This window comes from Myotis nattereri, assembly GCF_964212035.1.
Source record: "Myotis nattereri genome assembly, chromosome: 9".
Lineage (NCBI taxonomy): Eukaryota > Metazoa > Chordata > Mammalia > Chiroptera > Vespertilionidae > Myotis > Myotis nattereri.
The window spans coordinates 48002983-48029150 of NC_138084.1; positions in this window are offsets into that span (position 1 = coordinate 48002983).

Genomic DNA, 26168 nt, shown 5'->3' on the forward strand with positions numbered 1-26168 from the left:
GATATTAGAAGAAATTTGTGCAAAATGCTTAGTATGAATCCACATGTAAGTAAAATTTTTATTTTTAGGTGATCTAATTTACTCTCCAGTTCAGCTACTTCAAGTTACCTCTATCACAACCACCACTCCCACCACCATCATTACCATCATCATTTTATTTGGCTTTCCAATTGAGCTTTTTCTTTTGCTATGATGCTGATGTTGATAATGCAGCTATTCAAGTTGCTGTCAAATTCAACTCACACATTTGTGAGGAAACGCTAACCTTAATACTGAGTCTAGTAGTAGCCACACCCTGGTATCCTGACCACACTGTGCCCACATGGTTTTCTCCTTCATCAGCTCTGTCTTCACCTCAGAGCCAGGCACATATTAGATGTGCGTGAAGGGAATCAGCATTTCTTTGGACAGGAGTGGTACAAATCTTTCCTATTTGGGAAAAATGGGCAGGTGGGTAGTTGCAAGGCTGATGTGGAGTCCAGGTGGTGTCAAGCCCAGTCTCTGGCAGAGGTGGTCATTCAGATGCTATGAACATGATTGGGTCTTGCCTAGTAGTGACTCGGACGAGTGAGGCTATCTGGTGCTTGGCTCTGAGCGCCAAGTGAAGATCAAACACAACCTTGGCATAGTCAAGGCTCTGCTTTCTTGAAGGATTCTGGACCAGATACTCAACCAAACTTTCCACGGTCCCAAAAGATGTGAAAGTCAATCAATAAGTACAGCTTTTTGCACTTTTCCCTAGAGAGCAGTGGCCACCTTCTCCTGCCATCTGTAGGTCGAAAGCCACTTAAAAGAATGTGGTAACGTAAGCCTCACTCTGCCTTCCTCAGTTTTGTGGTCTGAGGTCAGTCATTTGACCTTTCTAAGCCTCAATTTCTTCATCTGTAACATGGAAATACCCACCTCCCAAGGGTAAGTGAGGGTCAAATGGGATCACTTCATAATTAGCTCTTAACAAACACTAGTTCCCTTTCCCCTTTCCCCATTCCCTCTGACATATCTTTTCAAGGAACATAGATAAAAAGCCCCAGGAGATGAAAATGATTATAAAAGGAATTGGTGAATGATAAGAGGACAGAAAGAGGGCCAAACACTGCTGGTGCATGCCAAAGCCCGTCACAGATGCTGTATTGTGCTATTCTTGGGATGATTCTGGAGGGAAGATATCACCTAATCCTTATTGTAGTAAAATACATATGACATAAAATTTACCATTCCGCACCATTGTTAAGTGTACAGTTTGGTGGCATTAAACATTCACGTTATTGTGCATCACCTTCCATCCATCTCCAGAACTCTTTCCATCATGCAAAACTGAAACTCTACATCCATTCAACAATGACTCCCCATTTCCCCCTCCCCCCGGCCTTGGCAACCACCATTCTACTTTCTGTCTCTATGGATTTGATTACCCTAGGTACTTTGTGACTAGCTTATTTCACTTAGCATAATGCCCTCAAGGTTCACCCATGTTGGAGCATGTAGCAAAATTTCCTTCCTTTGTAAATGCTGACTAATATCCCACTGTATGTACATACCACATGTGTTTATCCATTCATCAGTCGATGGACACTTGGGTTTCTTCTACCTCTTGGCTTTTGTGAATAATGCTGCTATGAACATGGGTATATAAATATTTCTTGGTGTCCATGCTTTTTATTCTTATAGTATATACCAGTGGTTGGCAAACTGCAGCTCGTGAGCCACATGCGGCTCTTTGGCCCCTTGAGTGTGGCTCTTTCACAAAATACTGACTTCTGCGCATGGGCCATGAAGTTTCAATCGCATTGTACATGCGTGCCCGCACGTGGTATTTTGTGGAAGAGCCACACTCAAGGGGCCAAAGAGCCGCATGTGGCTCTTTACCGCAGTTTGCCGACCACTGGTATATACCCAGAAAGGAAATTGGTGGATTATATGGTAATCACATTTCTAATTTTTTGAGGAATTATTATACTATCTACCAGAGTGTCTGTTTTACCTAATCCATTTTTAAAGATGATATTTTTGAGGTTGCAAGGCTGGGCAAGAGGCATGAGAGGCCCCACAGGGTAGGAAGTGACAGTCAGATGCCAGTGGGGCCCAAAGTCCCCTCATTGTACAGAGCAGTGGTTCCCAAAATATGGGCTCAGCCAGGAACTTCAGAAAATTGAGCCTACTTATTAAGTGTACAGATTCCTGGACCCCCAAGTCTAGAGAAATAAAGTTACTAGGGACAAAGTCGGGGGGGGGGAGTGGGAGATGGGGCCGGGGGGGGGCGCAGAGGGGGGTCTGTAATTTCAAAACAACAACAAAAACAAACCAAAGAAACCCAGGGTGTGTCTGGTGGGCAGCCAGGTTTGATAACGTATTTATTATTGTGATAACTGTCATTGTTGTCCTTGTCTGTAAACAAAATCATCCTCAGTAGCATTCTTTACCCAGATCAGCTTACTGATTTGTAAACATGTGGCAACAGCGGGAATGTAAGCATTACCAGGAAATCTCAACCCTGGATTTGCTCTTTGGCAATTGCTGGCTTTCAAAAGGCGACACATTTAGCATCCTAATCAACAAGGCATCCGTCAGGCGCCTACCCAGGCCTTTCCTAGGTTCCTAACACTCATTAAGCAGCTCAAGCCATGTGTTCTTAAGTAAGTGTGTACAGAGGCAGGCCTTTGGCATTTTAATCTCATTAGTACATGGAAGTCCTAAGTAGCAGCAGCCTCGGCAGCCCTTTGCCTCTATGGGGTGAAATTCTCCAGAGCCTGAGACTGCCCCGCCATCCCCCTGCCATCTCCCACCCATCCTCTCCACCTCTGCATCCTCTCCTGGGCCCCAGGGAGTGAGTCTAGGAGATCAGAGCTTGAGGACTTCCAGGGCGCTGGTTGCAGATAACCAGATAAACCAGTCCAGGTAATCAGGCTGCCTGCAGCCCAGAACCGATATTGAATTATCTACCCTCACCTGACTTGTTGAGTTGGCACTGGCCATAGACACTGCTCCCTGAATGCAACTGTCTGGGTCCCCTCCCCCATCAGTACTCTTGATAGAAGCCAGACAGGCCGTGGGGCCTTGGGAAGGGAGCATCCACAGGCAACCTTCCCAGCACAAAGCCCTCATTGTGGGAGGAAGAAGGCACGGGGGAGGCAGAGGGAATGCTTATCTTTTGTCAAGTCCAGCCAGCTGAAGGGTCTCCAGCGAAAATAACTTTAAACACTAAAACATGGGGGAATATGCAAACTATGTGACTATGACCGTCTTCTTCTCTGGGGCAGAAAGAGCTGAGCTTTCTTTGCAAATGTCCATAGACACACACACACACATTAACACATATGTGTAGTATGATTCTGCTCAAATAATGAGGCAAATGTAAAACAGAATCCTCCATCTGTCCAATCACTTCATTGAAACATTAACTTAGTGTCTACCATGGGCCACGCATATGCTGGAGGAAGCAGCCATCATCTAGATCAGAGGGCTCTAACTGGAGGGACATGTTGCTGCTTAAAAAACCTGGAACCTGTATGTTGGCTCATCAAGCACTGTCTATAACTGAATCAATGACAGACACAGCATATCTAGTGGCTGTTAGGATGAATACACATTGAGTTCAAACATCACCGAATCCACAGCAAGTTCCTGTCATTATGTATTTCCTCAGCCAATGAAAGCTGAGAGTATACTAGTAAGTACTAATCACTGGGAGATTTGGACATGCTCTCAACAACAAGAAGTGCAGACTCATCATACATGGTTTCATGACTGGAGATGACAGCAACCACAACCACAGTAAGTAACTAAATCACTTTCTAGGTGTCTGGGATTATTCTAAGTGTTTTATTTGTTAGCCCCACAACCAACCTATGAGCTGGACTTTGCCATTCTCCCATTTTGCAGATGGTAAGACTGACCACAATTTGCTCAAGGTCACATGCAGTAGGGACAAAGCTGGGATTCACTTGAAAAGTACAGCTGCTGAGTCAGTGTTTTAATTACCCTTGTCAAGGTGGGCAGGCTCATTCACTCCAAACACTCTCATTTTAAAGACAAGGAGACTGAGACATAGAGAGGCCATGGACTGTGCTCAGAGTCACCTGGCGAGTGCTTGAGGGAGCTGGGTACGAATTCAGCTTTCCTGTTCCTATTCTAGTCAGGGTGAGGTTTAACTAACCCAGACTTCACTCCAAAGTTAAAATCAAAATCATGTGGGCTTGGGAGAAAGGAAAGGCATAGACACTCTAAAGCTCAAAGTAAAACAAACGCTGCCTTCTTTTACAATCTAGAGCAGAGCTTCCTTTTCCTGGGTTATTACTTTGTCTAAGATTCCTTGGGAGAAATTCTTGACACCTGGGAAGGGAAGCACAGGTTGTGTTGAAGGTACTGGGGACTCACAGCTCCTAGATCCATTATTTTAGGCATAAAGCAGCCCAGCTCTTTCCTGGCTTAAACAGACATCATTTCTCTCTGATTAGCATCTCACAGCCAGGAAACCCTAGGAATGAGGGTTTCCCTCTGATCAAGTGGTGCCCAATTACCGCCCAATGACTTGTCCTTGGTTGCTGGGCCAGACTGAGAGGTTGGCTCAGGAAGTCACCTTTGTTGGATGACAGGTTCTGGGGAGACAGCAGGTGGCAACGGAAGGAGGTTGGAGTCTGACTATCAAACTACAGCAGGAAGGCCGGGGAGGGTTGGGGGGCAAGAGTGGGGGTGGGTAAGAGATCAACCGAAGGACTTGTATGCATGCATATAAGCATACCAATGGACATAAGACACTGGGGGTAAGGGGAGGCCAGGGGATTGTCAAGGGCGGGGGAAAAAAGGAGACATATGTAATACTTTTTGTAATACTTTAAGCAATAAAACAATTTTTTAAAAAAGTAAACCTTAACTTGTCACTTTATGTTTAAAATTTAGAAGCCATAGAAGCAGTAAAAATCTATGTCAAATTTGGGCCCGACTGTGACCCATCCGGCCACTGGCAGGACAGAGAGGCTGGGAGCTCTAGTCTTACTCATCACTCCAGCTCCACCCTCAGGCAGGCCTGGATCAGAGCGGTTCTCTCTCTCAGAGTTGTTTTTAAGGACAGCACAGTGAGTGCGGTAAATAAAACCCTAGTACTGCACTGGCATGCAGAGCTGTGTCTGCCTCTCTTATCTGTCTCCATGGCTATAGCCATTCCCCACACAAAGGGATCTCTGGCAATGTTTTCTGCCCACCCCACACACATTTGCTTGTCTGGGTGCAGAGCAGGCCATTCCCCACCTGTCCCCGTTCACCTCTCTGGATCCTCTCCTGCTCTCCATCTGCTTTCCCTCACCTTGAACCTGCAGAACTACAGGCAGTTTCGAGAGGCAACAGGGCTTCTTACAAAGTTCTCAGCAATCTGACCTGCTGGTTTCCCTTTCTCTTTTCTTTTTTAATATATATTATTGATTTCAGAGAGGAAGGGAGAGGGAGAGAGAAATAGAAACATCAATGATGAGAGAGAATTACTGATCGGCTGCCTCCTGCATGCCCCCTACTGGGGATTGAGCCCACAACCTGGGCATGTGCCTTGACCAGGAATCCAACCATGATCTCCTGGTTCATAGGTTGATGCTCAACCACTGAGCCATGCTGGCTGGGCTGGTTTCCCTTTCTTTAATTCTTAGCACAAACCTCTTGGCCTTTGCGAAACTGTCTCCGAGGCTGCCCTGGCTCCCCACCCCCAAGGTTGGGCTAGATGCCCCTCCTCGGGGCCTGGGCTATAACATCCTGAACCATAGGGTCTCCCTGTGGTGGACATGTGTCCTGAGCAAAGACGCCTCTTGTATTTTGTGCTGCGGGCTAAAGTCGAAAGAGTGAGACACCACTGTTATGTAACCCGCCTAGTTAAGCTGGTGCCAGGCCCTGTGTGAGCCTTTTAAACCCCATAGGACAGTCGCCTGCACTGTGCAGCTCTGCCCGGCAGGGACGGCGGCTGCCTGCTGTCCTTGTGCCTCAGAGGCTGGCAGCCCTGGCTCCCACAGGAGAGGTCGGCTGAAGGGATTCACATTTTTGCAACAAGATAAAAGCACAAGGCCAGAACCAAAGCATGCCTTGTTGGATCTTCCTCTCCCAGTGTGTTTTCTTCACAGTTTTCCAACTTCTACAACCATAAAATAGCTTTGGCAGGACAGTCTTTTCGCACAAACGAAAACACTATTGAGTGTGAGGTGCTTCCGGAGCTCTGGGGGAAGCAGATCAAGCAGAAGAGGCAGGAAGGAGGAGGGAGGGGCCGGGGAGCTGGAGCCAGGCCCCTGCAGAGGTGTCTGGGCCTCCCACTGAACCCGTCTGTGGGTGGAAAAACAATCGCTCCCCTTGGACCAAAAGCACAGGGCTGCTTCCCAGAGATTAAGGTGCCAGACGAAGCCTACTCAACCGAATGCGCTGTTCAGCTCATCGAGGTTGGCAATAGGAAGACACAGAATCGGCAGGAGACCTAGAGTCTTCTTCCCAGCTCTGCTCCTAAGCCCCCTTCTCTGGGCCTCAGATTCTGCATCTTCAAATGGGAGGATTACATTGAATCAGTGGCTCTCAAGTTTTTGGACTCTGACTCATACATAGCACAGATGTAACTCAAGTCTCACTTCACAATGCTTACCCTTGCTATTCTTTTTACTCATTAATATATATTATATAATATATATATATATATATATATATATATATATATATATATATATATATTTTAGAATGAAAGGGAGAAGAGAGAGAGATAGAAGCATCAATGATGAGAGAGAGAATCATTGATCTGCTGTCTCCTGCATGCCCCACACTGGGGTTCGAACCCACAACCGGGCATATGGCCGGACTGGGAATGGAACCGTGACCTTATGGTTCATAGGTCAGTGCTCAACCACTGAGCCATGCTGGTGGGGCCCTTTTTATTCATTTTATAAACTTTTATTGAAGCATGACATTAGAGTGTACATGTCATAAATGAAGAGTTTGATAAATCTTGACAAATTGAAAACCAGTTCTCAGATCAAAGGACAGGGCACTTCCGGTACCTTGATGGTCCCTCCCATTCTCTCCTAGGTACCCACTCATCCTCAAGGGCAATTGTTACCCTGACTTCTAACAGCATAGGTTAGTTTTGTCTGTTTCTGTACTTTACATAAATAGTCATAAAGTTTCTTCATGCCTGGATTTTTCTTTCAACAGTCTGTTTGTGAGGGTCACTGATACTGCGGTGTGCAATATTTTAATGGGCGGGTGTACTACAACTTGTCTATTCCACTGCCAATGGCCAGGTGTTTTGGAAGACGTGTGTGTGCCTGTATCATGGGTGTCTATCTGGGAATGGAATTGCTGGTATGCATATGCTGAGCTTTAGTTGATGCTGCCAGACAGTTTTCCTAAGTCATGATACCAAATTATACTTCAACCTACAATGTATGAGAGTCCCAGCTGCTTCACATCTTTGCCAACACTAGATATTGTTCATCTTTTTCATTTACTAGTAGCCATTCTCATGGGTGTGTAGTGGCATTTCAATGTGGGTTTCATTTGCAATTATCTGATAACTAATGTTTTCATATGTTTATTGGCTATTTGGATATCACATTTGTGAAGTCACTGAGCTTCTCACCCATTTTTCTATTTGATTACCTTTTCCTTACTGATTTGTAGGAATTTCTACATATATATATTTATGCTATGAAACCTTTGTTGAATATATATATATAATGTAACTATCTTTTAAAAAATATATATATTTTATTGATTTCAGAGAGGAAGGGAGAGGGAAAAAGAGATAGAAACATCAATGATGACAGAGAATCATTGATTGGCTGCCTCTTGCACACCCCCCACTGGGGATGGAGACCACAACCAGGGCATGTGCCCTGACTAGGAAAACAACCATGACCTCCTGTTTCATGGGTTGACGCTCAATCACCGAGCCTCACTGGCTGGGCTGATGCCTCTTTTAAGGAGACATGTACAGTATTAGAAAGAAGGTAAATAGAGCAGGGACTGCTCTTGAAATCAAATTATGAAAAGGCATTGGAGGAACAAAGAATAAGAAAAAAAATCTCAAAAAGAGACCTGGTCTCTGTCTTCAGCCATGTTTAGGGCTGTCTAATGAAGAAGAAAGAGTCTTGGCAAGATGTGAGGAGAAGTGGATTTCAAATCCTGAACATGGGAGATCTCTACAAAAATCTTTAATGTGGGGAGAGACCAAGATTCTCATCAACCCCTGGATGTTTCCAAGCACAGGCCAAGTATCTATAATCTCCATTTATCCATCCATCCATCCATCCATCCATCCATCCATCCATCCATCCATTGAATGGCCCATGCCACTAAGACCCTGAAAGATCCTGAAAGACCCTGAAAGATTCTAAGATTCCACAAGCTTTGAAATGTACTAAAATCTTATAGGGAAGACAAGCAGTAATCTTGTACTCTCTGCTCATTGTTCTTAGGAGGGAGATGCATTATAAAATAAGTAGAGATAAAGCCTACCTATTAATGCATGTTTAAGAAGAAGGCAGAGAAAAAAAAGCACCCATAACATTAACTTAAATCAGGAATACTTTCTGACGTGTAAAAAAAAATCAACTCACTTTTCTTTAAATCTTCTTAAAAGGGTCTAAGAATAGTCCTTCAAATAATCCTTGAAGTATGCAATTTTAATTTGGACACATGGTAATTTCAGTCTACCTGTTGAAAGAGACAAGAGAGAAATCAGTCACTTTTGATGAGATGCTGTTCAGACAAGATTCAGGCAGCGGGAGGCTAGAGGAGGGGCTGGCAGCAGCAGCAGCAGCGGCAGCTTTGTCCCCAGGCCAAAGACTGGACTCTGAACCCTCAGAGAAAAGGCAGCTAAGGGAGTGATCACAGTACCTGGCACCTAGCAAATGCTCAATAAGAATTTAATGAATGAGTAAGAAACGATGGATCAATAACTGAGGGAGACTTCTCATCAACCTTTGATACAGGCAGCTACCCTATCGGCTCTTCTATTTGACTCTTACGGAGAAACAATTTCTAGGCACTGGGCATATTATGAAAAGTGGCACGAGGAAATGTTCAGGATGCAGTGGAGAGAGGGAGGGTTTTGGAACCAGCTACATCTATGTTCAAATCCTAGATCTTCCACTAACACCTGCACGACCCTGTGCTAACTTATTTACTTTTGGTTACTGTTCTTCTCCAGTTGGATATGCAGCCCACTCATTAATTAGCTACCCTTTTTCTTTTCTAATACAAGCATTTAAGGTAATAAATTTCCCTTAAGTGCTGTCTTGGCTACATTCCACAACTTTAATATTTGCTATTTTTATTATTAAATTTTAAGTGTTTTATAATTTCTATTATCATTTCTTTTTTGATCCATGAGTTAGTTAAAAATGTTTTTGTAAGTCTCTCTCTCTCTCTCTCTCTCTCTCTCTCTCTCTCTCTCTCTTCTCTTTCTTCTCTCTCTCTCTCTCTCTCTCTCTCTCTCTCTATATATATATATATATATATATATATATATATATATATATATATAATCTTTCTCATACTGATTTCTACCTTAAGTCACTGTGATGTGAGAATGTGGTCTGTTGGATACTGATCCCTTGAAATTTACTAGTATTAACATATTTTATAGTCTAAGATGCAGTCAATTGTTGTGCTTGCTTCACTGTACTTGGAAAGAATATTGTCTAGTTGTTGGATGTAATCCTGGCCTAGTTTTTTTAACCCTGCCCCCCACCCCCCTCACCTCCACTTCCCTACCTGTTAAAGGTATATGAGTAATACATGTGAGTTCCCTCTGCCATTTAGAATGACATTTACTGATGCAGAGGATGTGCGGACAAAAACAGAGAGAGGTGTACAAGAAAGAGAGTCGGCTGTGCTATTTCTTGCTTATAACGATATTAATAATAATGCCCTAAATTTAGAAAGCATTCAAGTTTCCAAAGGATGCCCACATGTGCCCTTTGGTTTCTTGCAATAAATGAACCCATCAGGGTCACCCAGACAAGCAGAGGTGAGGACCCACAGGGAGAAGGGATGCGCAACCATTGGTGTGGTTACTCTCTCGGTTCTCTGAGTCAGAGCCCCAGGTTCCTCCTTGACTTCTTCCCCCTCACCCCTCACACCTGTTCACTTCATTCTACTTACTGTCTTACAAATCCATCCTCATTATCCCCCTCAGTCACCCTACATCATTTCCTACCTGCTTTATTCCAACAGATTATTAAATACCTACTCTTTTAAAAATACAACTAGAAGGAATAAATCCAGACAAGAATTTCTTGGCAGTCCTGATTCCCAAAATTGAGTTGAGTATATGTATAGGTGCCAAAATATCAGAATCTTCAAGAAAGAGTGATGTTTATGTCTATCAAGTGGAGGCATGGGCTTAGAAAGGTAGAGACATGCTGCACTAATTGAGTTCAAATAACCTTCATTTAACCAAGCTCTTCCCATGACCTTGTCCTCAAGGCACCCTCAGCCTTTTACTTCTTAGAGAGTTCCTGAGTCATCTAAACCTCCACCTCCTCCAAAGCCAAGCCCCCACCAATCATTGCTATGTGGCTCTCAGAATGTCTTTTGAAGATCATGATGACGCTGTCATTGCAAATCCCGGCGCCTTCCCAGCCTGCGCCACAGGATCACAGTCTCCTCTGGAAGCTCTCCGCAGTGGCTGGAAATCCAATCTCTCCTGGTTCCCCCTTTTTCCCTCTAAGGACTTTCTCTGTCTTTTTTGCTGGTTCCTTTTCTTGGCCTCATCCTTAAATGCAAAAGCGTAAAGAGCTCCCTTTGCTCTCCCTCCTTAAATTCTATTATTTAAACTGGCATTTTCATAATTTAATTAGAACTGTCTTAATGAAATAGGCATCATAAACTATGATTTATTAAGTGTACATTAATCGCTGTGCTAAACTTTATTTCACTACAACCACATTAGGTGGGTACTATTAATAGTACTATTTTGCAGATGAGAAAGGAGAAACTAAGAAAAGACACATCATTTGCCCAAGATCACTCAGCTATTCTGTGGCAGAGCTGGGACTCCAGCCATAATCTGTCTGGTTCAAAGCCTGTGCTCTCAGTCCCTTCATTTACTTATCTCACCTCCTAAACCCTAACCTCTGCCACTCACCATTCTCCCACAAGGTCATGGATTTCATGCTTCCATCTTTTTTTTTTTTTTTTTTTTGTTAATCCTCATGGAGGATATTTTTTCCATTGATTTTTAGAGAGAGTGGAAGGGAGGGGGAGAGACAGAGAGAGAGCGAAACATCAGTGTGAGAAAGACACATTGATTGGTTGCCTTCTACATGCATCCAGACTGAGCTAGGGACTGAGTCTGCAACCAAGATATGTGCCCTTGACCAGGAATCAAATCTGAGACCCTTCAGTCTTCTGGCCGATGCTCCAACCACTGAGATAACCGGCTAGAGCCATTTTATTTCCCTCTTAATGAAAGGTCTTTATTGCTGGAAGCTAAGTCCAGCAGGTCATAATTATGCAAGAAGTTCATCAGAAGGCTGATGAACCTTGGGGCTTCAGCAGGGATGAAGATCTGCATGTTATTGCCTGCTGCCAGACAGCTGAGGGAAGTTCCCCCAACCAGATAATACTTTACTGGTTTATCAAACCTTACCTTCGATACTTATATCTGCTTTGCTATAGGGCAAAATGTGGGAATAAAAAGCCCGGGGTCCAGAGATTCAGAGAGCTTAGTCACTAGAGCTAAGCTTCCCCTGGCTCCCCCGTGCCTCCCAAATTCATATTTCTTCTCTAGTCTCTTCATTCATTTATGCACAGCCCTTCTCCAGATTCCTGAACCCTTGTAGATGTGGAAAAGACTCCGGCACTTTATCTGGACTGTGTGCTGAGAAAATTGTATTCATTGTTCCAGGCCCAGCTCTGATATCCCTCTTTCATATAGCTACCTACAAGCCCAGCTAGGTGAACTGTTACCATCTCCTTGCAGGTACAAAGACACCAGATCATCCATCCATCCATCCATCCATCCATCTACCAGAGAATTACACAGCAAAATGCTGTTGATCCAGAAATCTACACACTAGAAACATCCAAACAAAAAAATTGTTTTGAGGATCTTTTTATGCTCCCCAGTTTGAAAAAATACATCATCCTTTTGTCAGAATTGAAGAAAATTTGGCAGAGGCTGTGATGTGTGGAAGGAATGTGGTCTGCTAGGCATTTGTGAAAGCTGACTGGTCAGGACGGCCACCCTGGGATCTGGCCAGGGAGGTTTCCAAGGTTACCAAACCAGGTCTGTCCGATTTCCTTCCCCAAACCCCACATTTGTACATCCTAGTTACACATCAAGCCGGCTCAAATGCCTCTCTAACTTGTAAGCTTTACTTGATTTTCCTCCCCAACAGGCATAAAGGAACCTGGACCTTCCCCGCCGCCCTGCCTCAGCTGCCCGGAGTGTATCTGTGATATATCTCTGATGGTGCTCAGCATTTTTATCATCCATGGATAATCCTACATTTCAAAAAGTATGTTGCATATCCATTTTATGCTCTACCTCCCCTTCTGGCCTCCTGGGGCCTGGGAATTGCATCCACTTTCACCTTTGTGGTGTTTTCAGAACCAAGCCCGGTGTCTGGCACACAGACGTCTGTGACTGACTGACCTACTATGACAATGGTCATGAATGAGGGAAGTTGTCCAAAAAGCACTCAAATGCAAACGCCTAGCAGTGTGTGCTGCACATTGCAGCTGCTCAATAAATATGACATTTTCTACCTCTCTCCACCAATCAAGAAAATAAGTATCAGAAAAGGGGAAGCATGAACCCCTGGGACAGAGTTTGCCAAAGGCCTGTGTTCCATGGTTTAGAAGCATGTTGAGGTGGCAGGTTTTTTTGTTTGTTTGTTTTTTTAATATACTCTATTGATTTCAGAGAGGAAGAGAGAGAAAGAGAGAGATAGAAACATCAATGATGAGAGAGAATCATTGATTGGCTGCTTCCTGAAACCCCAGATTGGGGATTGAGCCCACAACTGGGGCATGTACCCTGACTGGAAATAGAACCAGGACCTCCCGGTTCATAGGTTGATACTCAACCACTGAGCCATGCCAAGATGGTAGCTTTTGACATTCTGCAGGATGAACTAGGCAGCAGGAAAACACCGTGATCAGGCACATTCTGGTGTCCATAGTCAGGAAATGAGAGCTAGATCTTTGAAGGTAGCCAGGGCTTCAAATCCACCACACAGAGGAGGCCAGAGGGTTAAGCACTCTGTCCCCATCACAGGGCAAGGGCTGTGCAGATGCACTTTTCTTGTCTCCATGTCCCCTCCCTTCCCCCCGCCCCCACTTGCAAATGAAGCCTCTAGCCTCTAGGAAACTGAGTGCTCTCTGAAAGGCTAAAAATAAACTCCCAGAAACTTCATGTAGATACAGCCTGGCTGTAATTTACAGCGTCTAGAACTTCAGCATGGTATAATTAGCCAATGGATTACAATAATTTATTTTTGGTTTAAACACTCAAATGAACACGACCTTCCAGTGGAATTGGAAAATAAGATGCTGGGAGCCAGCCATATTCCTCTGGTCCCTGTCGATGCCACCGCTTTAATGCTGGCTGGCATCCCTCTGGTGTCTCGTGGACCTGCCCCATAGAAGGGACTGCAACTCTGAGCTCTGGGCATCCTGGGAAGAATGACCTCTGGGAGTCATGACTCTGAAAGGGTCCAGGCTCACACCTCCAGTGACCAGGAACACATCTGAAATCACCCTTCTGAAGAGTAGGAAATAGCAAAGGCAGGGGAACGTCATTCGTGATGTCTCTGAGCAGCCAGTATCAAAGGATGGAACTGAAAGAGACACTGTCATGCAGCTGAAAGAAGACTGGACAGGGGTCAGAGAGAGCCTCTTCTTGGGTTTTGTTTTATGTGTGCCACGAATAATCACCACTTCAATTCCCTTCTGTAAGCTGTTGATAAATAAGTGACTACCTCACAAGATGAAGTGAGAAAAGGGTTTTGTAAGGGAATGCTAGTGGTTCTTTTTGAGTGAATGAATTTCCAAAGTCACTCTTTCTGACGGAGAAGCTTTTTGACAAAAGCACGCTGGAGAGAACACTGTAGTAGGGAGCCAGGGGTGGGGCAGGGAGAACCTGGAACATCGCCTCCCCCAGTTTCTGTCTATAGAGTCCAGCAGAGGCACGTCCATTCACTTTTTGTGAGATCTCTTTGCAGAGCAGTCTGGAGCCAAGCAGCAGGGATCCTGACTCAGGCAAGGAACACACACAACTTGCCTCTTCTCTCCTGCACTGCACCAAACTGGCCAAACATCCACTAGAACGTCCACTGATGTGGAAGGTGGGGATGGTGGCCAGGCAGTGCCCAGAACCAAAGCAGTGTGTCCCCCAGTGGAAGGCAGGGGGCATGGGCACTTACTAAACAGGTGTCAGGCACAGTGCTGGGCCCTTTCTCAGTGGAGTTCCTCTCCAGACCCTGAGGTTTCACTGCCATTTGTCACATTGTGCCATTGCTCGCCCCTGAGCAGGAAGACCTGAACCCTCGTCCCCACTCTTTCCATTCTTAGTGATCATTTTGGAGGAACTTCAGTGTTCTTATCTGTTGGGTTGGGATATGCACCCTAAACTTGACTGTTTCCCCTGATGCTTTCAGACAGAAAAAAGGGGGAATGTGAACAACTCTGGGAACTGTGCCAAATATGGAAGACCATGTCACTCTTAAAAAAAATGCGCACACACAAACACACACACACACACACACACACACACACACTCTAGAGGCCCGATGCACAAAATTTGTGCAAGAGTAGGCCTTTCTTCCCCCAGCTGCTGGCACTGGCTTCCCTCTGGCACCCGGGACCCTAGCTTCACTTCAGCCGCCTGCAGGCACCTGGGACCTGGGCTTCGCTCCAGCCTGGCTTCATCTGGAATGACGTTTGGTCTAATTAGCATATTACCCTTTTATTGTTATAGATATATAGATTTCATAGAGGAAAGGAGAAGGAAAGAGAGATAGAAACATCAATAATGAGAGAGAATCATTGATTGACTGCCTCCTGCACGACCCCACTAGGGATAGAGCCCGCAACCCAGGCATGTGCCCTGACCAGGAATCAAACCATGACCTCCTGGTTCATAGGTCAATGCTCAACCACTGAGTCACACCAGCTGAGCCCATGTCACTCTTGTTCAAGCCCCTCAAGAGCTTCTTACTGCCCTTCACTAAACATGAGATTTCTACTTTGCTCCCAGCCCACCTCACAAAATGTATCTTCCTGCTTGTCCCCCTTGTTCCTGAGCTCCCTGCAAACCAGTTCTCTTTCAGCCCATTACACTCATGGAGCAAATGCTGTAGGTCTTAGCATAGAAGTGGAGTTGCTGCCTGGGGAGGGCTTCCTTAGCGCGCCCCCCCCCCCCCCCCCCCGGCCAGGGCAGCTTCCTGTCCTATACTTTCCCCAGGGAATGCCATTATCTACTCCTTTGAAGGACTCTGATTAATCTCTATCTCTCCAACTAGACTGGGGCAGAGCCCACATTTCTCTTGTTCATCAGGATGGCCTTGCACGATTCTTCAGGGGACTTGACATACAGTGGTCACTCAATTAATCCTTATTTGCTTTGCTCACAGATGTGTCCCCAGCAAGGAATGAATGGCACAGTGTAAGTGCTCAATAAATGCTTGTGGGATGAAATCCCATGTAGAGATTTGCTAGGAGGTGTGTATATCAGAGGGTTACAGTCACAGACACTGGAGCCAGAATACCTGGTTGGAGCCTGGCCACCCAACTCAGTGCTGCATTACTCTGGGCAAGTGACTTCACTCCTCTGTGCCTCAGTTTCTTCATTGATACAAAAAGGGAAAATAATTGTGCCTACCTCCTAGAGTTGTTGTGAGGAGTAACTAATATATTTCACCTTCTTAGAATAAGGCCAGGCAGGTGGTGGGTGCTGTGTAAATGTAGCCATTCTCCCTATGAGGATCACTCCTCATCCTCATCACCAATGCAGTTCACATCCCTCCTCTTTTTTGAAGGTGGTCTGGCTTGGTCCTCCTCCTCTGGTCTCCTGGCTCTCACTGACTCTTCCTTGCATTGGAGGCAACACTTGCCACTATGACTGAACTGTTATTCAAGGGAAGAACTCATCTCTCCTGAGGGACCACAACAGCCCAGAGGAAGGCCTGGGACTCGGAAATGGGAGAGAAGTGGATGATGGGTAAATGGAGGGGGCATGCAGCAGGGGCTCCTCAGGGACCCACTTGAAGCCCATTGGAGCTTCTGAAGCCTCCAAACCTGTTTCTAGGGGCAAAGCTTCGGCCTTGGATACCTGCTTTATGGGCTACGAAATGCCCTCTGGGTCAGTGTGTGAAATGGATGGTGAGCCATTATGATGTAAATTGCAGCTGTCACAGTCCACAGAGCCACGTTCAGGTTAATATGGGTACTTAAGAATGCTATTTCCTCATATTAGCCCTGGAGCAAAGGCGACCTACCCAGATGGACTCCAGGGTGCTCCCGAAACCACCACTTTTTTCTTTCATGATATTTGATATTAAAATAATAGATAGTGTTTGTTTCTAAGTAGAGTTCACTAACTTGCCTCCTTCCTTGACTCCCTTCGTCCTTCCTACTCTAAGAACATCTTGGCCTTAACTGTCTTCTTGAAATCTTGGACTGAGTACGCAGGGGTGCAGGAGGCACACCCGGTTTCTGAACGTGCCTCCTGACTGGGTGCCTGGACTCCCTTCGCTCCTTTCCATCTGCCACCTCCCCACACCCCTCAGCCAACCCATCCTACCTATATTGCCCGCCAGAGGAGTAATTTAACTCCACAAATGTTTACATTTTTAAGTGGTTCTAAGTTCTTCCATGCAGGAGGAGAGGGTTAGTTAGGTGAAGAGTGTAGGCAACTGTGACGGCAGAAACAAGGGCTGCCTCAAGGCACTCACCTGCCCAGGAACAGGGCCAGGTGGTGTGCGGTGCACAGAGGGAAGGGCCTGGGCCTGAGCTCTGGCTCCACTTTGCTGGCCCTGGCGGAAGGGACTTTAGAGTCTGCCCTGCAGGCCCGGAATGTTGGAGCTGTGACCTAGCATGGCTGACCCTCATCTTGAGCCTTCAGTCCAGTCCGGCCCTCCAATTCCAGTCTTGCTGCCAATCCTTCTTATTCAGAAGAGTAATTCAGCGACTGGTTTGCTTATTCATTCACTCTACTGCTTATTCTATTACTTATTCATCTCTTTACTCATTTACGATTACTCACTCGCTCATTCACATTCATTTCCTCAAATTTCCACTTACTCATTTACGCAAAATCACACTTATTCGCTCATTCATTCATTCACCGATTAACTTCTTCATTTAATTTTTTCACTTATTCACTTACTCATTTGTTATTTATTTCATTGACTCATCATTAACTCACTCCTTCATTTACTCTTTCGCTCACTCTTTCCTTCATTCACTCACTCCCTTCATGCACTGGCTCACTCAGTCCCTCAGCCCCCACCTACCCACGCTCCTCCCTGTCCCCAGCACAGCACCCTACCAGGGAGAAGAGCCTGCATCCTGGCGGGTCCATTAGTCCTCGCTCCCAGAACATTTTCTTCCATTTTAACTTCCAGCCTGCTGAACTGTGGAGCCTGCATCCTGGTGTGCGGAGGATATGCTCTCCGCTCAGGAGCAGATGTTCTTGTAATTACTGTTTTGACTTTCACCCTCTAATGCCAGAAAATTCTTTCCACAAACTCCCCCAAGATGCGGCGAGGCAAACACTCAGCCTGAGCAGAGTGCATAGTGCCTGGGACTTCAGATTCCAGAACCGGGGCCGATTCCTGGCAGCCAGAGCAGGAGGGGACTTGGACAGCCGCCCTCCTGCGGGGCTTTGTAACCTGGGGTCTGAGGATAAGCTGGAGAGAGAGGAAGATCTGGAGAGCCATAGACTTGGTGAGCCAGGTTAAGGAGTGTGAAAGGAGTGGCCCATCTCAGGGTAATGGAGTCAGGATCCATCTGGACTTTGGTAACTGTGATGACATGTGGCAGGGTCAAGGGAAAACGCAGAGATCTACTGGACGTTGTTAGCAATGTCATGGTAGGAGATCAAAATCACAATTTTATGACCACCTACCCTGTGCCAGGTACTTCCCATACTTGATGGTACTTGTTCTTTAATGATCCATCTATTTGTCTTTCAGAAACAGAATCCCCTGCTTTTTAGCTGGTCACATGACCTCTCAGCAAAAGATTGGTTTTCCCAGATTCCCTTGCAGCAAGATGTAACTGATAAGTTCTAACCAATGGGTGTGAGCAGAGGTAGTACATGCAACTTCTTGGTTGTGCCTTTAGAAGGAAGCTGAATGAATACTGGAGCTATGAGCTAGCATGCTGACCCTGACCTTGGGCCTCCAGCTAGATCAGGAGCCAGCAGGCCGTACAATTCCAGTCCTGCTGCCAATCCTATCTGCCCAGGAGAGTGATTCAGCTGCTGGCTTGCTCATCCATTGATTCAATCACTTGTTCCATTACTTATTCATCTCTTTACTCATTTACAATTATTTACTCCTTCATTCACATCCATTTCCTCAAGTTTCCACTTATTCATTTACTCAGAATCACACACTTTCATTCATTAATTCACTTATTGCTTAACTTCTTCATTACTCACTTATTCACCACATCCTCTTTCACCACCCACAGGCCACAGCAAGGCCCCCTCTGGTGAGCCCTCTATGCCTTAGGGCTGAGGGCACAGCAGCACAAGGGTACAGGAGAAGCCTCTATCCCTGCAGAGCCTTGGGAAGCAAAACCTCTCCATCCCCCCAGCTGAGATTTTATGTGCAAGAGAAACAAGCATCTGCTGTGCTTTGTTCACCGCTGTTTTGATCTCTGTGAAGTCAGCCAAGCCCGTATCTGCTAACACCGGAGGCATCTTCAGCATCATGTTTCCTTACAGAGACACTTCCTTTAGGAACATGCTTGGCATCTCTGGCTCCCTCCTTTAATCTCTGTCATGGTTGAATTGTGTCCCCTCAAAATTCTTGTTTGCCGGGACCCTCAGAATGTGACTTCATTTGGAACTGGAATCTTTGCAGAACTAATTAAGGAAAAGGTCTAGATGAGATCATTTGGGAGGAGGATAGACCCTAAATCTAAAGAGAATACTCTAATACAGTGGTCGGCAAACTGCGGCCCCTTGAGTGTGGCTCTTCCACAAAATACCACTTGCGGGCGCGCACGTACAGTGAGATTGAAACTTCATGGCCACACTCAACAGGCCAAAGAGCCACATGTGGCTCGCGAGCCGCAGTTTGCTGACCACTGCCCAAATCCATGACAGAAAAGAACAAACTGAGGCACAGAGGAGAACCTTGTGAAGACAGAGGTGGAGACTGGGGTGAAGCATGTACTAACCAAGGAACATCGAGGAAGCCTGGGGAGAGGCATGGCCGATTCTCCCTCAGAGCCTGCAAAAGGAACCAGCCCTTCTGACCATGAGATTTTGTGCTTCTCATCCCTAGAACCAGGGAAGAATACGTTCCTGTTGTTTTAGATCGCCAGTTTCCTAGCAACTCGTTACAGCAGACCTAGGAAATTAAAGCATGCTCGGATGGAGTGACAGCTATTGGACTGCTGGGTTTGGAAGGTAGACCTGAACTTGCCTCACCCTGAGCCCTCCCCTGAACCCCCGTACCTCTCAGATGGCCTATAGAAAGCAAATGTTTCTTCTCTTCCATGGAGTGGACCAGGCTAGTTGTCGGTGGAGTGTTAGCAAGCCCCTTTGGCTGTAGATCTAAAACCGCACTGTGTGCTTTCCAGTGTAATGGGTACAGTGTAGTGATCAAGGTCGCGGCTTCTGAAGCCAGGCCACTGTCATTAAATCCTGGTCTGCCACGTCCTAGTTGTGTGATTTGGGGTAAATTAAACATTCAGGCCTTGGTGTCTTCCTCTGTACATGGGGTTATGAATAGCACCTCACTTATAAAATTGTGCCAGTTTAAAATTAGTTATATTGTGAAGTGCTCGGAACAGCAGTTGACAAGCAGAAAGTGCTAAGTAAGTGTTAGGTCCTCAAATAACATTGTTTCTTTCAAGGTCGTCTTGTTGTAATGATGATGCCATGCTATATGAACTTCACTCTTGCTTACCTCAATTGCTCTCTGGTAAAACTGGTTTTATTATATACTAGAAGCCCAGTGCAGGAAATTTGTGCGTGGGGGATTGTGTGTCCCTCAGCCCAGCCTGCACCCTCTCCAATCTGGGACCCCTTGAGGGATGTCTGACTGCCCGTTTAGATCCAATACCACTGGGATCAGGCCTAAACGGGCAGTCAGACATCCCTTTCACAATCCAGGACTGCTAGATCCCAACTGCTTGCCTGCCAGCCTGCCTGATTGCCCTTAACTGCTTCTGCCTGCCAGACTGATCACCCCCTAACCACTCCCCTGCCAGCCTGATCGATGCCTAACTGCTACCCTCCTGGCCCGATTGCCCCTAACTGCCCTCCACTGCCGGCCTGGTCACCCCTAACTGTCCTCCCCTGCAGGCCCGGTCCCCCCCCTAACTGTCCTCCCTTGCAGGCCTGGTCCCCCCTAACTGTCCTCCTCTGCAGGCCTGCCCCCTCCCCCCAACTGCCCTCCCCTGCAGGCCTGAGTTCCTCCCTCCAACTGTCCTCTCCTGAAGGCCTGGGTTCCCCCAACTGCCCTCCCCTGCAGGCCTGGGTCCCCTGCAACTGCCCTCCCCTGCAGGCCTGATCCCCCCCAACTGCCCTCCCCTGCAGGCCTGGGTCCCCCACAACTTCCTTCCCCTGCAGGCCTGGGTTCTCCCAACTGTCCTCCCCTGCTGGCCAGTCACCTCTAACTGCCCTCCCTTGCAAGCCTGGTCCCTCCCAACTGCCCTCCCCTGCTGGCCTGATCTCCCACAACTGCCCTCCCCTGCTGGCCATCTTGTGGTGGCCATCTTTGACCACATTGGGGCGGCCATCTTGTGTGTTGGAGTGATGGTCAATTTGCATATTACCTCTTTATTATATAGGATTGGTTCACTTAAAGTTGCAGAACCTACCCACCTCGTTAAGTGAGAATCTAACTCTGTATTTGCTATTATTATCTGTCTGATTCCTCGATGTCTCTATTCATTTTGAATTTAGGCCAGGAATATGGGTATTATTCTAGCTCCCCTGCAACCTCAACTCTTCTTTCACTTAATCTGTTCATTAGCTGAGCTTTACAGTTGAGCAAAAGAAGTCTCAGAGAGATGAAATGGGGAGCCCATGGTTGCCCCTGAGTCCTTTGCCTCCACCTGGCCTGGCTCCTCAGTCAGGCATGTGATCTGGTTTAGGGGTGACCAGGCTCTGGCTCAAAGGCTCTGGGAAGTCTCCCTCCCACTTCAAGGCAATGGCCAAGAGTGGCAGCAACTGGGTGGTCTGGTTTTTGAGTGTTGCTCTTAACCTCCTGAATTTTAGAAAGAGCATTCTGATCAAAAGGTGGATGTGTGGCTATGCAGACAGGGAGTCCAGTTCAGAGGATGCTTGGACCCTCCAGGTAAGGGTGGAGGCCATGGGTGGGAGAAGAAATGATCAGAGCCTTGGTGGGGTCCAGGCTGAGGGGTGAGAGGTGAGTAGAGGAGAACCAGGATGTTCCCCCTCCCTAAACCAAGCTCCTGGGTCCACAAGGCCTGCAGGACTGTGGCCGGGGCTCCAGAGCTGGGCACCTGCAGGGATTCTGAGAATAGAGTCTCACCACTGTGCCTGGCACCTGGCACAGGTCTGACATCCACACTGACACATCATTATTGTTGCTCCCTGTGCAGATTCTCGCCCTATGCAAGGCCAAGGTCCCAAAAAGCACGAACTAGTTTGCAGAGCTGGGGCCATGGTTTGATCAGTCTTCTGCCTGCCAGACAGGAACCAGGTGATGCTGACATCTGCTGCTGACAGGGGCTGAGTGCAGGGGGCAGAAGAATGACTTTGGGGCTCAGAAAGACCTGGGCTTCCATTCCAGCTGGACCTTTACTAAGCAGTGACCTTAAGCTACCTCTTCAGGAAACATCTCTTGAGCAACCACTACGTGTTGTGCCCTCAATGGGCTGTGCAGATGCAGAGATGAATACCACCACCCCAACATCAGGAGCTCCCAATCTCCAAAATGTTGGTGCCAGTGAGCAGTGCTGTGCTAAGGGAGGCACAGAGGATTGTGGGAACATGGACTGGTGCTCCTGGAGGGTGAAGTGATGCTAAACCAGCCTGGGAGGTCAGGGCTTCCTAGAGGAAGTAACTACTAACCTGCATTCCAAAAGAGAAGAGTTGGCCAGGCAAAGAGGAAGGTAGGGTATTCCACCTGGTCGGAAGGGGGAGGGGAGACAAAGAGGACAGCCTTTGGGAGGACCCAAGCCTGCTTGGTTTCATGATCACACTCCAGCGCCGGTGTCCTGGGGGCTGGTAGCCATGGCATCTGACTGCCGCACAAAGCAGAGCTCTTAGAGCTTGCACTAGGCTGATGAGAAAATTGACACAATTCTTTCCCTCCTTGTATCCACATTCCTTTGCAAAGTGAATGAGACTCTAACAATCAAGAGGTGACGACTATGTCTCCATCTGTTAAGTCTGGGCTGACCTTGTGACTTAGTTTAACCAGCAGGATGAAGCGAAATGATGATGTGCAAGTTCTGAGTTTAGGACCCCTTGCTCAAGCCATCCTGCTCTCTTAGAGTTTTGCTCAGCAGTTGGGAGATTGAGCCCAGGCTAGTCTACTGGGTGACCCCTCCCCTGCACCTCCATTGCCCAGCCTGACAACCAGTACTCAGCCCATCCACCAGCTCACCTAGAGTGACCAACTCATCCCCCTTAGTGTGGGGCATTCTTTGTTTTAAAACTGAACACCCCACCCCAGGAAGCCTTTCAGCCCAGGCAAATGGGGATAGCTGGTCACCCCAAGAGGACCGCGGGTGTATGAATGAGCTTAGCCGAGCTTCCTGAAGGTCAGCAGAACTGCTTAGATGACCCACAGGTCAGGGAGCAGGAATAGGAAGTTGTTTTAAAGCACCAAGTTTGGGGCAGTTTGTAATGCAGCAATAGGTAACGGATACACGGGTACCTTTGAGAATGAAGCCTAGGCTCTTGGCCTCAGTAGCATCTGGGAATCAACTAGATCCCTCTCCTTGAGCATGGCATTGAGTGGGTCAGGAGAGAGAAGGCACTGATGCTCAGAGAGGTTAAGTAACCTGCTCAGCATCACAGGGCCGGTGCGTATTGGCAATACAATGCAGACACAGGCCTCCCCACCTTTCCCCTCCCACCAAGCTGATGCTTTAATCAGCACATTTGTGTTGCAGTAATTGAAGCTCCCCCAGAGACTGTTAATTTAACAAATTGCTGGTCATGCTCTGCTCTCTGAGATGGTTTTCTTTATAAGATCCAGTGTCAGACCATGTGATATGCCCCCTCCCACCTGAGGATGATGAGACCAACCCTTAACCACAAGCCACAACCAGCCCCACCGTGGCCAGAGACCAGGGCAAAGGCAGCACTTGTCAGGCAAGACACGTGTGTTCAGAACTTCCTGATACCAGGTTGAAAGCCACACAGACTTTGAGCATGAAAAGGAGCTAATAGATCTCTCGGCCTTTGTTCTAATTCTGACATTTACCAGCTGCATCACCTTGGGCAACTCACTGACCTTTTCTGGAAGATTGGGGGTCAATTGATAAAGTGTTTGAGGGCAGAACCAAAGGGTTTCCAACTTTGAATCCAATGACTACAGTGCATTGTAGCTGCTCAATCCACATTTACATCATGGCAGGATGTCTCAGGGGGAACTGAATTGGTTCCTATTTGTTGAGAGAACAAGAAAGCCATCTCAGGCAGGGCAGGGAACCCTTATGCTAATTTGGAAGACATGTGAGTTTTCCCCCCATTCCAAGGAAGAATGGGACAGGACCTTGTTTCTGATATCTGAGCATCCTTGCCCCTAAAGAGAGTTGGCTGACTTTATTGCATTGCCATATGCCCTTCCTGTCCAGCTGTTCTGAACACTTCTGAGATGGTAGTTCAGGGAGGAGAATGGTGCTAAGGAGCCTAGTGGTCTCAGGAGTCCAGTGAAATACTTAGTGCCAAGAAGATCCCTCTCCTTCCAACAGTCATGTAGACTTGGGTAGAAAGCTGGCAAGGGAGACATAGTTGCATTGAGAGACCAGTGGACAGACGGCCAAGGATCAGTGGTTATCCATGAGCAAAATAGTGGTAACTACAGAGGTGGGTTGAAGAAAACAGTTTCTCATACTTGGGAGGTATTATAGGTTGAATTGTGTCCCCCCCTAATTCATATGTTGAAATTATACCCCCTCCCACCTCCTGTACCTCAGAATGTGACCTTCTATGGCAATAGGGTTATTGAAACTGTAGCTAGTTGTTAAGGTGAGGTCCTACTGGAGCAGCTGAGCCCCTAATCCAAGATGGCTGATGTCCTTATAGAAAAGGGAAATTTGGACACATACACACACACTCACACACACACACACACACACACACACGGAGGTATGAAGACGAAGGCAGAGACTAGAGTGATGCTTCTGCATGCTAAGGAATGGCAAAGATTTCACATACCATTAACAGAAGCTCAGGGAGAGGCACAGAATAGATTCTCCCCCACAGCCCTCAGAGGGAACCAGCCCTGCTCACACCTGATTTTGAACTTTTTTCCTCCAGACAATAACTTCCTTTTATTTAAGCTACCAGTCTGTGGTGCTTTATTACAGCAGCTCTAGAACACTAATACAGGAGGGGCGGGGGTGTCTGAGAGACCTTTTTATGGGGGTTGGGGGGTTGTGCGAATGTCCTGGGTTTTAGGATAGGCTGGGGGAGGGGAACAGGACAAGAAAACCATAGAGAACAACCAGAACTAGCAGCAGCCTGTGTGTGAAGACTCAAGTCAGTTTCCAGTTGACCTGAGAAGTAAGGACTATGATACAATTCTCCCTGGCTCCACCAGCATCAGGATTCATGTATTTTTTTCTTATTACATAGTGAAAATAAGCGATGAGTTGGAAGCAATTACAAAGATGATATAGATGCCTTCCCCTATTTTACAGATGAGGAGGGGAAACAGTTTTGTCCCATGTCTCACAAAGCGGTGGAGCTGGGACTCGAACCTGGGCATCCACAAATGTCTTTCTCCAAATCTCCACATGCCTCACCCAGCAAACACACAGAGCTGTGGCATTTGGGTGAAATGCAAGACTGTGAGCACAGCTGTCCACTTAGATATTCTCAGGAAGGGAAGGCGCTGGAGAGTGGCTATTTTCACTTTCACAAGGTACCCTGGGATCCTGGGTGCTGGGTTGTCTGAGGATTGTTTTTTAAGACTAAGTCTTCCTTGAGGCAAATCCAGCAGATACCAAGCTGAAGAGCAGGGAGCCACAGTTCAGCACCTAACAAAGCCTTTGATCTACAAAAACATTCACCACCAGGTTCCTTTAAGTAGAGAGTCCCTGCAGGGCATAGAAGTGTGGTGTTTTAGAAATCTTTAAGAATCAGGGGAAGGCTGGAAGGAGGAGCAGACTGAGATGGGAACAGAGTCCCATTCTAGGGTTGGGAGCCACATGGCCTGGGCAAAAGTATCCTAAAATAATCGTGTAAGTTAGCGAACAAAGATTCAGCTTTTGGACCAATCTATATGAACATAGCTAATGCTGCTCCATGCTTCACATTTATATAGTGTTTTCACATATCAAAGAACTTCCCAATAATTATCTCCTAGCTAAAAATCCTGTCTAAGCTAGGGTAACCAGGTGCTTGATCATTTGAAGCAGGTCACTTTGAGGGTGAAAGGAAGCATTTTAATAATTGTGCTGGGGCAGCTGGTGTAAAGCACCATCACCCCAGGCAAACAGGGATGCTGGATCAGCCAACTACAAGCCTCCAAAAGAGGCTCCATGCATTCATTGATACAAACCTGCCCCTCCCTGTCTACTTGATCTCTACCCATTCAGTTGCTCAAATAAAAACACAGATCACTCTCAACTCTCTTTACTGACACCCCTTCCCCACTCCGGTTCCTCTGCAAACCCTACCAACTCTATCTGCATGGTTTCATCCCCACTTGTCCATTTTGGGTCCTCCCCTCCTTTCACCCCAGTCTTAGGCATTATCACATCTCACCTAGACACCAGCAAGAGCCTTCTAATCCTTCTCCCACTTCCACACTTTC